Here is a 19,569-nt window from a genome sequence, read left to right as displayed (position 1 = left end):
ATTGTACGGTGTTATTCGTATCAAACACATACCTGTAGGCTAATTAACCCAGAGTGGTGAGTACTTGTGTTTGCACTGGGATGGTTTGGTCCCGTCGGGTCGATCTGTGTAATACTGGACTCGGCTCAGCACAAAGATCCAAGATCACAGATCAATAGAATCTACATCAGGTGATGAGTCATCATCATTAGACAGGAAATCTTCATAGCCACTAAACACTCCCACTAATACTTCTATCCGCTTACTCCTCTATCAGTGCCAGTGCATCCATCATGCAGCATTACACACAAGTGTCACAGCAGTATTGTTGTTTACAGCAATAACACATCAGTCATCTCCTAACATCCACTCTGGGGCATCATTTGGAAATTAAAGTTTAAAGGTGAACACAGTTTATTTATTTGTAGTAAGTGGTCTCCAGTGCGCTGCTCTATGCGCCTGAGAAGCACAGACATGTTCACTGCAGCGATTTACACACACATATGCTCACTATGGTGCAGTGTTATAGAAGATATTATTAAAAACTAGAATTCCCTTGTTTCTCTAGCTGTTTGCCATTAGCTTTATTGTTAATGAGGAAGTGGATCAATAATCTGGCTTCATATCACCACCACGTCTGCTTCGCCACTTTCCTGTCTCCAAAATGTTCGTACTCATAGTTTGCGTATAAGTTCTCCCATCAAGTTTGTTTTTATATATCTCAATGTTTGCGTGAGAAGTGGCATAAACACAAAATGTGGTCTGAAATATGCGTATGCAACGGCTATATATGAGGCCACAGGTGGTTGCAAACAAAGCTGAATGCTAGTTGTGCTCCAAAAATACAACAGCTCAATATTGCCAGCCCATATTGTCTAAATATCCAACACGCAGTCTACGCCCTGGATTACAACCCCTGTTTCAAACAGGCTCTGAGGACGCTGTATTTTTAATGGTTTTATGAAGCACATACAGTAGCTTTGTGCTATTTTCCATGGAATGATTCCCTAGGTTGGCAGTTCAGTCATTCCCATCATCCAGTCTCAATGCCACCCATCCCTCTTTCCCTCCTTCTATCTTTCCCTCCCTTCCATCCACCCAGTCCATCAGTGTGTGAGTCAGTGTTCCAGAGCCATGGGGAGTCTGGCAGCCTGTCTGCCACCTCATTACTGACCTTCCTCCTTCACGTCCTCCTCCTACACTGTATTTTTCCCTTCTGTCGCTCTTTCCTTCACTTGCTCTTTTAGTTTGCCATCTCTCCTCTCCCTTTGTTCCTTTCTCTCCTTTCCTCTTTTCTAGGTCTTCATCCCTGACCTGTCGCTCTGCCCGATGCTCGCAATCTCTCCCCCTATAATCATTTTTCTCTATCCTTCCTCCCTCCCCCTCTGTCCATATACATGTTGATAAATGTGGTGCCCTGGCCGGCAAAATTGCTTATACTTGTTCATTTTCATATAAGTGTCATTCTGCAGCCAAAGTGCAGTGGAGGAGTCAAGGAACATATTCTCCAGAGCTTTATTAGTGGATATTAGAGAGATTGCAGGGTTTCATTGCAGATAAGATGAGGAAGATGGCAGAGGAAGGGAGAGAAAGAGAAGTGGGCACAGAAGAGAAAGGCAATGGGAAATATTGTGATAAGAAACCCAAAAAACTGAATAATTCTTTAAAATTGCATTGCACAGATTTGTATTCCTCCGCCCTAGCCAGTGGCATTAGGTTTTCAGCTTGACCATCCATCCATCTTATTCTGGTGAACATGACATCTCAAGAATGGGGGAATTGGGGGATTCAAATTCAGTATAGAGGTTCCTTGGATTCAGATATGAACTGATTAGAATTTGGTGGTTGGAGGTTAAAGGGTAAGGTCTTAGTTACCTTAGAAAACAAGGGTTTGATCCTGTGAACACAACATCTCAGAAATACCTCTGCAGAATTGAATCAACTTTGGTAGAAATGTTCATTTGGACACACTGATTAGATTTGCACGGTCAAAGGTCAAGGTCACAGTGGGCTTAAAAACATGTTTTGGGCCTTTTGAACATGATATCTGACGTCTCTTGAGGGAATGTCTTGAAATAATGACCAGTTATCACTTGGAATTTCATTAGATTTCAGTGATCAAAGGTAAAGGTCACAGTGACCTTACATGAGTCTGGGGTAAAAATATGTAGACTGAATCTACATTGGTTGGCAGTGGCATACAACATACAAGTTCTCACTTCATCTTCAAAATGATACAATGAAATGTAGCGTTTATGGATTTTAAAAAACATTTTAAGACAATTGCAGAAGTTATAGTAACAGTAACCCCCTAAAAAGTTTCCACACTGTCCTTCACTGGCGTTAAAAAACAGTGTGTCATCATTTTAGCCTTCCTTATTTAAACAAATGACTCCTGCTTGCCACAAGCTAATGAGCCTGCTTGCTGCCAGCAATGGTTTTAAGTAAGAGCACTGTCTCGACAAACCATTTCTCTTGTGGAGGATGGTTCGAAGAGCACAAACCTATAATGAATGCAACACAGTTAATTAAAAACAATGACCCTGTTGCTTTGAGATTATTATTTAACTTGAGGAGTAATGCACCAGGTCTCATAACCCTGCTTCTGCTGCTCAAACAGATGGAACAGACAACACAGCAGGAGGGCTTCAGGGGATTTTGGGGGGTCCAAGGCAAAAGGGTCTTGGGGGGCCAAATCAAGGAGAAACACATGATACCACATCATTCCGATCTTCAAACAGTTCTCTTCGTACCAAAGTGGAGACTGTGCTTACTGTAAAAAATAGAAAAGTAGTGAAGTGCAAACCTCCACCACTTTCACAAACACATCGCACATACAAACTTTAATGTGAGATAGGTTCCTGAAGAGAGAGTTCAACCAAGTACACAGCTAGAGTACAGACAGCAACTGTAATCACAGTCACACATTTGTGCAATAGGATATGTGAAATGGTTATAACTGTTGATTATAAAATTGATCTGGTACAGTTGAATGTTTGGTAGAGTTTTAATTTAATCATGTTTAAGCCTGATCTAATTCAAAAGAACAGGTCCAATGCAGCTTGGGCATTTGTCTGGCAACCACTCTTGCCTGTGTCCTTGCTGTTAGTGCTTTGAAACTCACTATATTGGTCTTTAAACTTGCTATAGACTATTTTAAAGAATATATATATATGGCCATTTATATCAATATGAAAACCATGAATTTATATACACTAAGTTAAGGTTAGGGCCTCCAGCGTCCTTGATGTTGGACATCTGCAGGAAATGTGTGGTCTCATAGTGCACACACCCCTAGCTGTGATTTATGACTCATCTATTATTTGAAAACAAACTCTTATAAGAGAATTTAGAGTGGATCAATACAAATGTCCTTCCAACTGACTTAAATATATGACTCAACACTTCACTGGTTCATCATCATTTTGTGAGCTAAATTAGAGAGCAGCAGTGGGTAGTATGAGCATGCTTAATTTTCACTGTCTATTCACACATCTTTCCATCATGTGTATTTTTTAGTTTTCAAATTTATTTCATTATTTCTGATAACCTAACATTTTAGCAGACAGAGGGAGGTTCATGTAAAAACAGCATGATAAACAAAAGATGAAAAGAGACCATTTAGACTTCAGGGTCTTTCTTACTTTTGATTTGTTTTCACCTTGTTTCCCAGGTTATTAGTTATTAAAATATTACATGTAGTGTGATTTCCATCAAAACAGAGAACAGTGGCTTTGTCGATTTTAACATTATTTTTTCATTCGTTCTAAAAAGCTGTAAGGGATTGACAAGCAATTGGAATGGTAATCCACTGCAGGTTACCATTTAAAACCTTTATTGTTGCCGTCATATAAAGAAATATTTTAACCCATTTAAAGAGTTACACCTTGGACCACCACTTCTTAATTACTTAAATATTGCCATCTATAAACTGGCATACCAAAGTAGAGCAGAGCAAAGGTTTTATATAGACTAGTCTTTTTGTCAGTGAATACAATAGAAAACTGAAAAACATGTTGATTCTCATTCTCAGGATTTGGAGACGCATGATTTTTTCTATGATTTCTAGTATATGGACGTTCATTCATGATAGACACCAAAAATATTTATTGGGAAGTGTCAAGTCCCCTCAAATCTAAAAGTGTGTGTATTATGTCTGTGTGGTAAGATTTGAGGTCATGAACTCTGTGTCACGGCCACTGATTGATTAGTTACTATAACTAACTCCTGATTGTTTTAAAAAACACCTTTCACTGGGGAGGCCCACTCCACAGTCCGATAACCTGTGCTGTAGAGTATCTACAATCCGCCGATCACAACTGTGACGCTTTGTGTCCCAGTCTACTAAGGTCAAGGTGAACTGCTCTTATTGGATTATAGAAGATGGAGACTGGATGATGACGATGAGCTTCACAAACATAGGCCCGCAGGCATCAAGTCTATCATTCCCGGGTTGGTCCTGGAGTTGCCCGTCTATTGCCTTGTGTCACACTCCGCCTGCACACACCTCACGTAGCCGACAAAGATCTAATTCTGCCCGCTGCCACAGCCATTGTCTGGGAAGTTGATGAGGCGGCGAGGAAGGCTGATAAACTACCCCTCTTCATCAACACAGTGGTGTGGTGCATAAGTGAGATGGTGCAGGTGTCAAGGTAAACACCTGAATGTGAATACAACCCCTACAGCAAATGACAAATTAGGTCTGTTGTAATGTATGTTGAACACATCACAATTTGATTAAAGCAAACTGAATAATGTATGAATTGAACCAAAAAAAAACATGTCAATGACTTTCATTTTGTTGAGGACACTACACATTAGTTACAAACTTTATTATTACTAGAGTAATAAACCGTGTAAAATGAAGACAAAGGTTGTGAAAGTTATTCAATATCACTATCATGCTAAATTCATGGTGCTAGAGTTGCTCAGTACGTTGGTGGATGATGATGATCATGCTTGTTTTTGCTGGGGGGGGGAGTATAGCAGGACATTGCTTTATGTTGGGTGTCCATGGCCTAGAGAAGATTGACATCCTGGAGCAAACAGTAGCTTTGATTTTGATCTTATTTGTTTTAACATGTTCAAATATGTGTTATCTTAAACCTGGGTATTGTATTAAATACAATGGATTATTTTGTATCTATTTTTAAACCTGTTTATTTTCATCTAATCACAGATGTAGCTGTGTTGTGTGCCTGGTCAGCCCCAAAGCAAATGTCTGGCTCAGATATCAGAGGAAAGCAAGGTGAAGATAGCGCTGATATGAGCTGTTGATTTCGATCAATAGCTCCACCTCATGGTTTATCAAAACTTCAGTTTGACACAACACATGTTGCTAAAAAAAATAGAAGCATGAATTGTTGAAACTCTTTCCCTTTCAGTTATTGACCTTCAAGCAAGAGTTATTGGTCAGAGGACGCCGGCTGAAAGAAATCATTCAGGGGAATTGTGAAATAAATAAGATAAGATCATCTTTATTGTACCCAGCAGGAAACTGATCTTTTTCTCTCCAAGACCATTTCTCCGACAGGGACAGGACACCTTATCATACGTCATCTCAGATCAAGATGCTTTGGAGAGCTTCAAAGGTTTTACTCTGAGAAGTCAGACCTGTGAGGCAGCTGCGGATCGATAAAAGTGAGAGTAGTTAAGGTAAAGAATACAAGAGTACAACTCCTCACACTTGAGGTTCAGGAAGCCAGGGATCATGGGTAATAACCACCGTTCACAGGAGATTCTGTTCAGTGAGCAGGACTGCGCAGTCAGAGCTGAGGTGGTTTTCTCTCTATGTGAAAGCTAAAGCTAATCACCTGGAGATGGAGCCCAACAGAATGAATGACTATGTGTGACTGAAGAGGGCACTGCTGCTCAGTAAAGGTTACATAGTGTTACTTTATGTAATAACTGATATAAGTTGACCTCCAAGATTAAGATACAACACTGTCCACCATATTTCTTAATGAAAATTGATTTAATGGAACAGCCCAATTTTGAAAGAGTAACACAATAAATATCTTCTTCAAGGAGAAAGTCCTTTGGACAGATGAAACAAAATAAAAACTTTTCTGTAAAATTACGTCGCCTTTATGCTCACAGAAGAAGGAAAATAAAGTTTTGAAAGAAGTACATCATCCCCATTTTAAAACATGGAGGACGCTCAGGTGTTTTACAGAGTTGCTTTTCTGCATTTGCACTAGATGCCATGAAACTGTTCAGGAAGAAATAAATTCAGATGGCTATCCAGGTGTTCTGGGGCTTAATTCGCTGCTTGGGTACATCCATACTACTACTTTTTCGTTTGAAAATGCTATGGATACGCCTCAGGAGTTTTAAAACTGCAAAAACAGAGAAGTTGGAAGTTGCAGGAGAAGTTTCGCCATTATCATATGAACACTGTAGAGTTTAATTTGACAAAGGCAGAAGATGTTTGGAAATGATGACGTACACACTCACAACTGCTTGGTGATTTGGTCTTTTCGGTCACAATGTAGCCTTTGTTGGGCTTCTATCGAATAAACCCCACCCCCCCCAGAAGAAAAAACCCAGCATTATTCTAACCTACCATTGTAGGACCCAAAACGATTAATCAATACAAGCATTCTTGTCCTCTTTTCCTTGCTAACACCTTTTTTGCAGTTGATATTTGAGCATGCCCAGTGTACGTGAGTGGCCACATGATGCCTTTTCAGGCATCTTAGTATTGAAGGATTTTGAAAATGATGCAGCGCTACAATGTTCAGATGGAAAGAGAGCTGCAGTTTTCAAATGAAAATGTAATAGTATACTGTAGATGCCTTTTAGAGCTCCTCCAACTTTTGAATAACCCCAAACATCTAATCTTAAGAGAGCATTAGAGACTATACTGCCCATCACCTGAAATTCTTCCATTAACTTTTAATATAACTACAGCCTTTCTGAGTTTTCTGACACAACTACCAACTACTGTATTTCCTTGTATAAAAGTAGTCCAGTGTACTCAAATAAATACCAGTACAGATAAGAAACTGAGGTGAAACATCATATCTGTCTATTCTGTGAACCGCGCGCAGAACACGGAAAAAAGCAGAGCAACGTAACAGCGGCTGAAGAGCAGCACGTGTGCCAGCTCTAATCTGTAAACATATGTGCAGAAAAATTAACTCAGGAGCAGCAAGTTCTTCTTATCGTAGACAACAATAACCTGCAGCCTGACAGAGTTAGAGAGCCGCCTGTGCAATCAATAAGTGAGCCCAACTAATTCAGCAGTTTGGACTTGTGAATTCAAGGGTGCCTGTGTGATGCTGCAATTTATAGCTTGTACAGTATGTGTATGACAGTGTGTGTGTGTGGGTGGGTGTGGTGAGCAGCTGTTTTGGTAACCCCCTCCCATAGTTTCAAGAGAAGTTAGCTTTTCTGACAGAAGAAAGGTCCAGCAGAGGGAGGAGGTGTTCTAAATCCTAATCTCTCAATGGTTTGTCGATAACGCTGCTGGCGGTTTCACAGCCCATTCTGCTCACAGCTTCGTCGATTGGCTAAACCCAGCACAGGCCAAGATATTATGCTCCTTCTCTTTTGCCCCTCACACACAAACTCAGTGTTTCTGATGACTTTCTGTTCTATCTACTGAGAGATACTTGATGAAGCTCTGCTTTACATGTGTTGAACTGATATACAGCGACTCCTCCTCTGTGTCTCTTTCCTCACAGGGCCCACGATGGAACTTATAATCATGGCTTTTATGTCACCTATTCATCATGTTTACAGCATTTCATTGTTAAATTGTATTTGTATAGCACCAAATCATAATATACATTATCTCGAGGCACTTTACATAGAATGTCAAGACCTTAAAAATTATAGAGAAACCCAGCAGTTCCCACAATGAGCAGCACTGTGGCGACTGAGAAAAAACTCCCTCATTAACTGGAAGAAACCTCTAGAACCAAACTCAAAAAGTAAAGCAACCAGCTGCAAAGCTTTTTTGAGTTTACTCATCTTAAGGGTGTACTTGTTGTGTCAACTTAAAGTATGAAGTTCGCCCAAAGGCCTATATTAAGTTAGTCTCACTTAACATAAATATTCAGTTCTACTCATGTATCTAAGTTTAAAGTACTTAAACTATTATATTTGATAAACTAGAATATGGGTATTCTTACGAATTGAAAACATAAGTCAACGGCACTGCATAGTTGTAATTGAGAGAACTATAGTTTAAACTTAAAATGTTGCGTTAATTCAACTTTACTGCCCATCAGTTGAGGGTACCTAAAAATGATTTACTCTTTTGTCTTACTTTTGAAATGATTAGACATTTGTTGTGGAAATTCAATACTAAACGAAAGGCAAAATTCCTAAAACATGGTCTATTTTTTATGAACAATTGGTAAACATTTGGTGTAAACCATTATAAAACCAATAACTTCACAACATTGAAATAGTACCGGCAGACATTTTTATTGTCAATATCCATCCTTATGTTAACCTAATGGTTCCATAGTACCTATACAAATATTTTCAAAACAAAGCATATGAACATGCAAGTCACAATGTGGCTGTAACAGAATAAACACATTACACCTTAAAAGGGATAGTTCACAGACAAATTTTAATTCACTCCTTATCTACTCACCACTATAATGAAGGGGTGGGTGAAGTGTTTGAGTCCACAAAACACGTTTGGAGTTTCAGGGGTAAACAGCATTGCAGCCAAATCCAATACAATTGAAGTAACTTGCAAAACAACAGAAAAAACTGTGCCTCCATACTGCTACTGTGGTGTCATCCAAGTGTCCGTAAGCCCCAAAATTCAAATTCGACTATATATGCTCTGATGTCCTCCTCTGGTGCCGCATTCACATTCGAACGCACACACTGCACACAAGCTCTCGCCCAAGGGCACGTGCAGTGTGCGTGTTAGTATCACTACTTCTGCTAGTGGACTTCCAGGCTTAAAGGGGACATGGCATGCCCATTTTACCACAAGTTGATATGGTTCCTTGGGGTCTTAATGAAATGTCTGTAACATACTTTGGTCAAAATACCACAAGGATCATTTAAAACAGCACCCTTTTTACCCTGTATAAAACAGCCCTCCACAGAGTGACCTGTTTTGAGTGCCTGTTCCTTTAAATGCTAATGAGCCAGCTCCCCTCTCCCCCCTCATGATTTTAAACGATATAAATTACATATTTTATATGATATAAATTATCAAATATGCATCCCATACTTTGTATTCCCCTTCTGTTGTCCTGGAGTTTTAATTTTCCCAATCACATAATTAAATGTCCCCCTCTGCCCATCCACTACAAGCACACAAGCACACAAGCAGACAGACAGAGAGAGAAAGAGAGGGGGGGGGGGGGGGGGCTATGAAGACCATCATTTACCCCCGAACCCCGACATTCAACAGGTACAACAACAAGTGGAGAAAGCAGAATCGCGGGCTGACCTTATATATACAGTCTATGGGGCTGACCAGCGCGGAGAAATGCACGTCCCGTGTGAACAGCCAGGCGGCTGCGCGCTTGAGAACGGCGCTGCGCTGCCTTGCAGCCTCGCTGCCTCCGGTGTAAACCCGCCGTAACGAGTGTGGGGGGACGGGGGGGGTTGAGGTGGGGGGTGGGCCAAGACCATGTAGGGAGACTTCCAGTTCCTTGTTACGACACAAAACCCAGGAAGCTCAATCGAGTCGCTCAAGCATGACATTTCTGACTTAGAGGAACTATAACAAAACGCGCAAGTGTTTTTCCCCCAGAGTTTTTGGGTTGGTAGACATGCCAGATACCCACATTAACCTGTAGAAGCACTAACAAAGTGGAATTTGCATGCTATGTCCCCTTTAAAACATTGTGTAAATTAAGCCGTTTCTAGTCGAATTTGTAAGTCGGGGCCTACGGACACTTGGATGACACCACAGGAGCAGCATGGAGGCATTTTATTTTATTTGTTCCCGTTGTTTTCCATTTGAAGGAGTCCCCCAGTTACTTCAGTTGCATTGGATTTGGCTGCAACACTGTTTACCACCCAAAACTCCAAAATGGTTTTGTGGACTCAAACACTTCACCCACTCCTCCAGCTGCATAGTGGTGATTAAATATGAGTGAATTTTCATTTCCTGTGAACTATCCCTTTAAATTCAAAGATAAAAACATAGATTTGTTTTATGGCAAATTCCTATAAAATGAGTGTGTTTGCTCTCCAATCAGAGATTTACTGGCCCCTTCTATATTTATAATGGCCCATCTTTTAAAAAATGAAAACAACCTTAATGGCATAAACCAATATCGTCTTATCCGACATGTCTGGCTCCTCCCTCAAATAGAAAGGCAGAACTCGGAGAGCTGTGGCCCTTCTGTGTGCAATCACATCAGTTGTCTGAAAGATACAAAAAGAAGATAAAAAGATATCGCACTGCCTGAGTAGTAATACCTCAATAGCTTTGATTAAAACAGAAAATACATTAAAAGATGACATATACCCTGGCATGCACAAATAGAAGATGACTCAAATAACATCAAAAGTTACCATTATTTAACCTTCCTTGTTAGCTATTTGTAAGTCAAGAAATAATGTTTTGATCATAATAAATAACTTACACAAAAGCCTCACAGCAGCCCTCTCCACAAACTTGACAGAATTTAGGTGGTAAGGAGTTCATTAAAAAACAATACATGATTATGCTGTTTATGCCTCCTTTGTTAATAGTTGAAATAATTACAAAGGTTTTGTGTTCTATAACAAGGGAAGGAAACAATCATTACTTTTAGGGTCTTACTAGTACCACAGAGAATGAAGTGTGTATCACAATCAAATTAAGTGCAGGGTATCTTATCCAGTTAACACTTACATCAACGTCACATGCACACGGGCTGACATTTCTAAACTGTAACGTTGCACCGCCTCAACCAGCACAGCAGTTTGCAGCTAATTGTTAGCATGCTAATAAAAACAGCTAACACTGTCGTCGTTAGAAAGTTGTACGTGTGCATGGAAAGTAGAAGCTTTAATTCGCACAACAATGAGCATGTTCTTTCGATAACACAATATCGTAACACGTGGGTAGTTTGTTAACTTAAGTACGGTGAGGTTGGTCTCCAGGTAACTTACAGGTAGCTTGCACAGGTAGCTTCTGTGGATAGCTTCGACATGTGGCTTTGTAAACGTTGTGAACCTTAAAAACTTAAAAAGACAACGGGTCGCAGAATAGCCAGTAAACAAGTGGTAACTAGAGCACAGAGAGTCTTACCTGGTTCATACGTGCTGGAAGAAAGCGAGGAGGAGCTGCAGCAGCAGCACTGGAACATGTGCAAACCTACTGGGGCTTGGGTTAGGCTCTTTTCGTGAAAAGGGTGTCCTGGAAAGGGGACAAATTCCCGGCTTGAATTATTGTCAAGGCAGAGAGATATGAGCATTATAAAATCAATTTAGATTGAAAAATATAGAGAGAATTAAAAATAAATAATTATAATAAAATGTTAAAAATCAGAAGAAAAAAAAAGAAATTGTGGAACTTATGAAACTCGAAGACCTGATGTCCCCCGACATGAGTTCTGAAAAAAGACATTCTCTCAGTTTAGGGTTCTCAAAAGGTTGTTAAGATCTATGAGAATATTCAATGTATTTGGAAAATAAAAAGTGTTAAAAAGATGGTGCTCGATTGTATTTCAGTGATGGCTGTTAACTGGTTCCAAGTAAAGAAAAATCCAATCAACTTAAACAGTAACCTTGTCTCAGCCTGGCAGAAATCTACAGATGGGGCATTGACTATTTGTTAAAGTTGACAAAAAGTTGAAGAAAATGTAAAGGCAGTGAGCAGATATTATTCGGTGCATGAATCCAGAGGCAGGTTCATAGCTGGAGGGAGTATGTTTTTTTAAATCCATGACTGTCTTCTGTGGACAGTGCTCTGATAATAAACAAAGAAAAACGATTTGGCCAGTGTGGCATTAAGTTGTGCAGGGCAACTTAAAAGGTTACACCCAATGTATAAAAGAACTCAAAAAGCTTTCAAAGCTTGCCGGCTTGTGTCTGTATGAGCACAGTGATGAGCCACCCACGCTGGTAAACAAGCCATACACAGCTTTTAGTTCAGTAAAATACGTAGTTTAAATAAAGGGTGAAGGTCCAGGTCAAAATATGCTTGAAGCTGTGCTTGACAACTTAAGCTCCAATTCAATGTGGGAAATAAATGAAATTTCAAAAGGTCTAAAAGTCCCACTTATTTATGGAAGAATCATTAGAGCAGAACACAGTGCTTTGTCTGAAATTTTACCTTGTGAATACAACTGGCTAAGGGGCTAGAGAGGGCTTCAACAGCCTCTGAACTGATTTCTATGCAAGATACGCAAGACGATTTCCAAGAAAATCTAAAGGATGTGATGTTTTCGCCCCCTTACAAGTGCATTGCATCAATTCTCTGTTCTGCTCTACTACAGCGCTAACAGTGGGCACGCTAGCTAACATGTACCTCACAGGGTATGAACAACTGTCACGTTATTTAAAAACTAAGTACAGGTTAATATAGTTCAAAGTGACCCATACTTTCCATTACTCAAAAGTCTCATTACAAATAATTTATACCTGAGTGCATACACTTTGGAATGGATGCACAGAAATGGCCATTATTCCTCACAGAGATGTGGATATTTTAGGATGCTTGGAGGATGCTCTTGTACAATGAGCTTTAATGATGGGACAGTTGCTCGCCAAAAAGTACATCAAATATTTTTAAAAATAAGCGTAAATAGAAATCCACTTTGTTCCCAAACTAGTTTGTGAAATTTTTGGAAAAACTGAATTGTCAGTCCTTCTGGGGTAAAATCTTGGGGACCTCTTTTTGCATAACAATGTCATAAAATACTTTGAGAAAAGATAAATAAGGGTTTACTTTTGTTTGTCTGTTTTTGATACCTGCCTTTAATTGAGCAAAGTTTTTGAGATTATGAGATAACGGAGTCTTTTTGTTGTTGTTGTTGCAGTTGATATGAACTGTAAAGGTATTTTGTTAATTAAATGTTACGGCTATATTGAATTACATCTTGTGTTGCCGGGTCTGCTGGCCTGACTGTAATAAAAAATAATAATAATAATATCTAAGGAAAATAGGTAGCCTATTAGTTAATTTGTTAAAGCTATACTGTGGAGTTCAAGGCACAAAAAAGTAGTGCTATGGAGCAATAATTGGTTCCCTGCCATGTATATATCAACACAAACACTTGAAACGCACATATGTGCATAATGTATATGTGTACAAACTTGTGAGTAACACTATACACATTCCTGCCAGGATATTCTACAGATTTACTGTTGGAGCCAAGAATGGCAGAAATAGACTGGAAAGTGGGAGAACTGCTAAAAAACAACATGCAAGTAACCAATAATAATGTTGAAAAATCTCCTGCTTATAAGATAAGTATGGAACTATACACATATAAACATGTGCTAACTTCACTCGGAGTTGAAATACAATATATAAAGTCAGTTCATGGGAAGAGCCCATCACACTTTGACAAGCACTTAGCACCACACAGCATTATCATATAATTATTTTTGTCCTCATAGTGTGAAAAATGAACCAGTTAGTTTTGAGAAATGATGTCATTGAGGGATTTGAAAAGTCACTAAATCTAGCAACAAAGTGACCGAGTTGACGGAAGTGTCTTCCTTCCCGGAGATGATTTCTCCCCAGTGACCCTAACCCAACAGCAGAATTTAATTTGAGCCACTAGGTCAAAAATAAAAAATACACACAGGCTGTTAACAGTGAATGTTGGGTAGACTGCTGAATGGCAATGACAGGTCATTCTCTCCTTGGACTCTTAGACAAAACCTTTTCCAGGGATACAAAACATCCATTATCACCTGTGTGTCTCTGGTGGCCAACAGACGGTAAGGATAGAGCACGAGAGATTACGGTAACACACTCACACAGATAGTTACACAATACAGTACCAGCATGCACAGGTATTGGCTTGTATTTGAACCTGCGTTAACATATTGCAAATCGTGGATCATCTTTAAAAGCACATCTATCAGAGAGTTTTCAAAGCTTTCAGAGCTTTAGCTTGAAAGTCAGTGTTCTAACTAATGTGCACTGAGGGTTTCACTCGGATGAAACCTCTTTACATTTCTTATTTCAGTATTACTCCATGTATAGTAATCTTCAAATATTAGTAACTTCAAATGTGTGTATTCAGCACTTGCAGTTGGACTCTTAGAAAATTAATCTCTAGTGAACTGAGCAAACTGGCCAAACCTCCCCTTTTCTATTACTCGCTTGGAGAAACCTGTGTTATTTAGCTGATCCAGATCTGCTTAAATATGTGCTGGGTTATTGGAGCTGCCTTTAATGAGAATTCAACCATCTCTGCTCAATCATCTCGACAGTAAGGACCACAGCAAAACAGCCTCATTGTCTTTTATGCTTACCAAACTATTTTAAAAACATGATTAGTTACCTCTTATACATTCACTTCTGCTGCCCCTATAGTGTTTTGTCTTAGTTCGCTATACTAGTTTTGCTAAAACATGCTTAACATGTTACCATTGCTATTTTGAGCATTTTATCAGTCTGTCTTAAGTACTTAGTACTACTTTGCTGAAGTACAGCTTGCTGTTCAACTAGCAAGGTAGCAGTCTATTGTTTTAAAACACAAATATTATGCTCATATTCAGTTTCATAATATTAATTGGATTACTACTTGAAAATGTTCAGTTCTAATGTTCAGAAAACTAATCACTGTCCTCACCCTTTGTCACAATCACTTTCTATTCCTTCTTTGTCTAAATCATTTGTTGGACCTTTGGTTAGTTGTCAGCAGTTTCTGTTTTACAGCCCACATTGCTTTATGAAATACAATCATGTTATTTGTAAATGTTATAATATTATTATTATTAACAAAAGTTCATGGTGGACATGGAAACTTGAAAAACCTGAGGAGTGCCTGGTGACTTAGTTTGGAGAACTGCATTACCGAGAAATCCTCTGAGATAACATGAAAACGGGTCTTCTGCCCTTTTATGGTTGAAAATATTGAGTGTAGCCAAACCAATACAACCATGTATATATTGTCTCCATTATCAAAGACAACATTCAAACCAAGCCCCCAGGAAAAATGCTGACCTGGGAGCTGTTTGGGAGTGCTGCCTGCATTTGGTAGTACATTGTCATCTGACATTCACTGGCCCAAAAAGCCTTTCCCATAAATCATCTATGAGAGCCAATCAATGACTGCAGGTAGCGCACGCCCACACACACACACACGCAGACAAACCACATGCTCATCCATTCTCACAAAGTATTCAACAAACTGCGCTGTTATCCCTCTTTCCTTCCCTGATTCAGCAACACAACAAAGGGTGCACACTTGTCATCTGTATTTATGGAGCACTTATCTATAGTCCACTCAAAGATAGCACAGTTTAAACATTCATTCATGCAGTGCATCGATATGCAGCACTTTCTGTCCCACACAATTTGGGGTTCGGTACCTTGCTCAAGGACACGTCAGCATGCAGCTGTACCCGTTACCTGTACTTCAGTTGTACCTCCTGAGCCACATACTTGATAGTTCTATTTTCATTTGTGCATATGCCAAAACTTTATTTTCGCTAATTTTCATTCCCTCTCATGTACCTCGTGTTTTGAAATGACAAAATGAATAAATCTTCTTGAATCTTGCATATGGACTGCCACCTGGCTGCATGGACCATCAACTACCTCAGCGACAGACCACAGTATGTGAGGCTTTGTGACTGTGGGTCAGATGTAGTAGTTTGCAGCACAGGAGCCCCTCAAGGAACAGTGCTTTCTCCTTTCCTGTTCACCATATATACATCGAACTTCAGACACAACACAGACAGCTGTCATATCCAGAAGTTCTCTGATGACACAGCCATCGTTGGTCATGTATTGGAGGGCAACGACCTTTACATCAACGGCACCAAGACAAAGGAGATGGTGATAGACTTCCGCAGGAAGTCGCCCCAGACCACACAGGTGAATGTCCAGGATGTGGACATTGAGATTGTGAAGGACTACAGATACCTGGGTGTTCACCTCAATAACAAACCTGACTGGTCCACACACATAGACGTCCTGTACAAGAGGGGCCAGAGTCGCCTCCATCTGCTGAGGTCCTTCGGAGTGTGCAGGACACTACTCAGGACTTTTTATGACACTTTGGTGGCTTCCGCAGTGTTCTATGCCGTTGTCTGCTGGGGGTGTGGATGCACTGAGAGGGACAGGAAAGACTAAATAAACTGGTTAGGAGAGCCAGCTCGGTCTTGGACTGCCCTCTGGATCCCACTGAGGAGGTGGGTGAGAGGAGGATGCTAGCAAAGTTGAATTCAATCATGGACAACACCTCTCACCCCCTACATAACACCATGGGGGCCCTTAGCAGCTCTTTCAGCAGCAGACTGCTTCACCCACGGTGCAAGGAGGAACGCTTCCGCAGGTCCTTCATTCCCACTGTACAACACCATCCTGAATGTTAAATAATTGCTGCTTTGGTCAGGTTTACTTACACTATTTGCACAATGTTTTCTTTTCCACAATTTTCAGTACTAATTTTCACTACTTTTAAGAGAAAGAAACTGTTTGTAGACTTGTTTTTTTTTTATGTAGAACCATCTCACTCTTATTTACAAAAGATTATTTTATGTGCCACATACTATTCATCCTGTGTGTACAGAATGTTCATACTCAGCATTTATTAATTACATTTTTAGTTTTTATTCTATTGCCCTTTTTATATTTCTTTATTCTCTTGTCTGCCTCATTCTGACCTGCCTGCTCCGGATACAAGTGAATTTCCCCGATGTGTGGACAAATAAAGTTCTATCTAATCTAATGCACGCCTTTGTGGTCACATTATGATGTTTTCCGTATCAGACATTAGTTTATACATTTCTCCTACCAAAAACATGTTTTGGCTAAAGGAACATGTTTATGAAAATATGAATGAAATGCTGAATAACTGTTCTCTTTGTAAAGGTCATGTCAGTTTAAGGAGCTGAAATTGTATGAATGTTTTAAAGAAGAATGAAAACTGTTAGTTATGTTTTCCCATTACGATATTAAGCGTAATTGCAGGGGCTACATGTTTTAAAGGAGCTGCCTTGGCTCTAGAGAGGTCAATCTTCACTTTGTTACAAAAAAGGGCTTTTGAAGTTTCACTTATATGTGAATGCATTTTCTTATTGGAATTCCCAGCACTTGTAGTTATTATTTTCACCTTGTCTAGGATTGTAATGATATTCTGACTCTCTCCAAGGATGTATCTTGTAAATAAACAAAAAATTGACATTTAGGGTTTCTTTCCAATATAAATGACCAAAGTGTCGAATGGATTTTGTCACTGAAAATTTGCAAATCATTCTTCCTGCTCACCCATTAACACAGAGACACACGCACACAGTCTCACACACCTTGCTGACATGATAGTAAACTGCCAAGGAAGGTGCTGGCCTGACAGTCAGGATCACTGAGGTTGTTAGTGTCTTGCACAGAAACATTTGAGGAGGTGAGGACTGAATTATCAACAATGTTATTAATGGATGACCCACTTTATCCCCTGTTGATAAACTTCTTCTGCAACATGAATCACATTGTGTATTCTCACATACTCAAAAATGCTCCATGGGGCTACCAGTGGTGATAATTCCTCAGGGTATCTAACATGGCAGAAAAAATGTTTTCTGTAGGTTCTCACTCTATATACTCCAATACCATAAGTCTCAGTAGTCCTTGCTGTTGAAAAGGCGCCACCACTCAGACCTGTCTACAGAGCCTGTCCACTTCCTGTTAAATGCCATTTGTAATTGGAAATTTGCTGCAAATCATCTACAGGGCAGTCACGAGTGTCCTTAATGAATTAGAGTGAATGAACCTAAATGGCTTCTCGACAAAATTTACTACATTTAATTTTAATGTTGGCATATAAAATATTGATTATACATCATAATTGAAACTAATTGACACTAGTAAACCTTTGTCTAACATATAGAGGTTGTTAGCGTCTCTGAAGTCAAGACGCCACAGGCTGACACAGCTCAGCCACCAGTTTGATTGTTTGAGACAGACTTCCTCTTTGTTTATTTGTTGATCAGAGGAATTGATGTGTTTTTCTGCAGCCAGGGGGCTCTGCTGCCTGGCGGCCAGGGTGAAGGCAGCCACTCGCCCCACACCGAACCGGCCGACCTCAGCCCCTCGCCGAAGGGCCCCTCTTCAACACCATAAACCGGCGCAACCACCACCAACTCCCCGGACTAACCCTGTCATGTCTCGCCCATTTCCCCCACAGTTCCCAGCCACTACAAGCACCGCTCCCAACCCGCAGGGGACTCCTCGAATGTCTGGGCAGGAGTGTTGGAGGTGCGGGCAGCTCGGGCACTTCCGGGAGGCGTGCCCCCTCATGGAAGTGGGACAAGTGATCCGGGTTGCTGGCCCTGCAACACCCTCCCCTGGTTCGGGAGCGACATACCGAGTCCCGGTAAGGATTCAGGGGGGTGTACACCAGGCTATGGTGGATTCTGGCTGCATGCAGTCAATGATTCACCAGAACCTGGTTCGACCTGGGGCTTTGGTGGAGGCGTGTTGGGTAAATATTAAGTGTGTGCATGGGGATATTCACAGATACCCGATGGTGACAGTGTAAATTAGACACCGGGGGAAAAAAATAGAACCCACCTGACGCAACCCCCTAATCCTGGGGACTGATTGGCCTGGGTTTCGTTCTGTAGTGGGGCAGTGTGTGAGGGTGCGCTCACGACAGACAGGGACACATGACGTGTGCGCTGCGCTCAAAATTGATGGTCACATGGTGCGCCCTGATGCGGAGCAGATGTTCCCATATTTTTCATTGATCAGGGACAGGCTATACAGAGTGAGTCGTGACACTCAGACAGGAGGAGAAAACGGGCTTTTCGACTCCGTGCGGGTTGTACCAATTCGTCACACTCCACACACCTAACTTTTCTCTCCCCTTTATCTTGCAGACAGGTGCGTCGAACAGGGGGCTGGGGGTGGTTTTGTCTCAGCAGGTAAGGGGCGTCGACCATCAGACCATGCTCCGCTCCAGTGGCTCCACCGTATGAAAGATACCAACGTGCGGAACACTCGTTGGTATTTGGCCTTACAACCCTTCAAATTCAAGGTGATCCATAGGCCCGGGGCGCAGTAGGCTGTGGCCGACTTCCTCTCCCATTGAGCAGGGGGGGAGTAGGTTAGGCCGGACGGCTCCCCGGCCTATGTCGGGCGGTGGAGGTATGTGGTAGTGGGGCGTGATCAGCGTCGGCTGCAGGAGAGAGGGAGTGGGGATGGGGTTCTGGGATCGGTGCCAGGGAGAGAGAGTCTGATTTTTCACAGGTGTTCCAGGTCAACTAATGACTCTCCTCTTTATCAGCAGTAGCGCTCTGGGATGCGCGGCCCCCGGGAGCAGGAAGGCAACGCCTGGAGAGCTTCCCATGTATACATATGTATGTAAATAGACGTAAGAATAAAGAAAGCATTGAGGAAATCATACCTGTGGTCCCTTGTGTTCATGACAAGAAACCACACTACTGCTGACCTGCGCTCACTTTAAACTTTAACAATAAACACCATCA

The sequence above is a fragment of the Hippoglossus hippoglossus genome, chromosome 10 (assembly GCF_009819705.1).
Source record: "Hippoglossus hippoglossus isolate fHipHip1 chromosome 10, fHipHip1.pri, whole genome shotgun sequence".
Lineage (NCBI taxonomy): Eukaryota > Metazoa > Chordata > Actinopteri > Pleuronectiformes > Pleuronectidae > Hippoglossus > Hippoglossus hippoglossus.
This window is presented reverse-complemented; position numbering follows the sequence as displayed.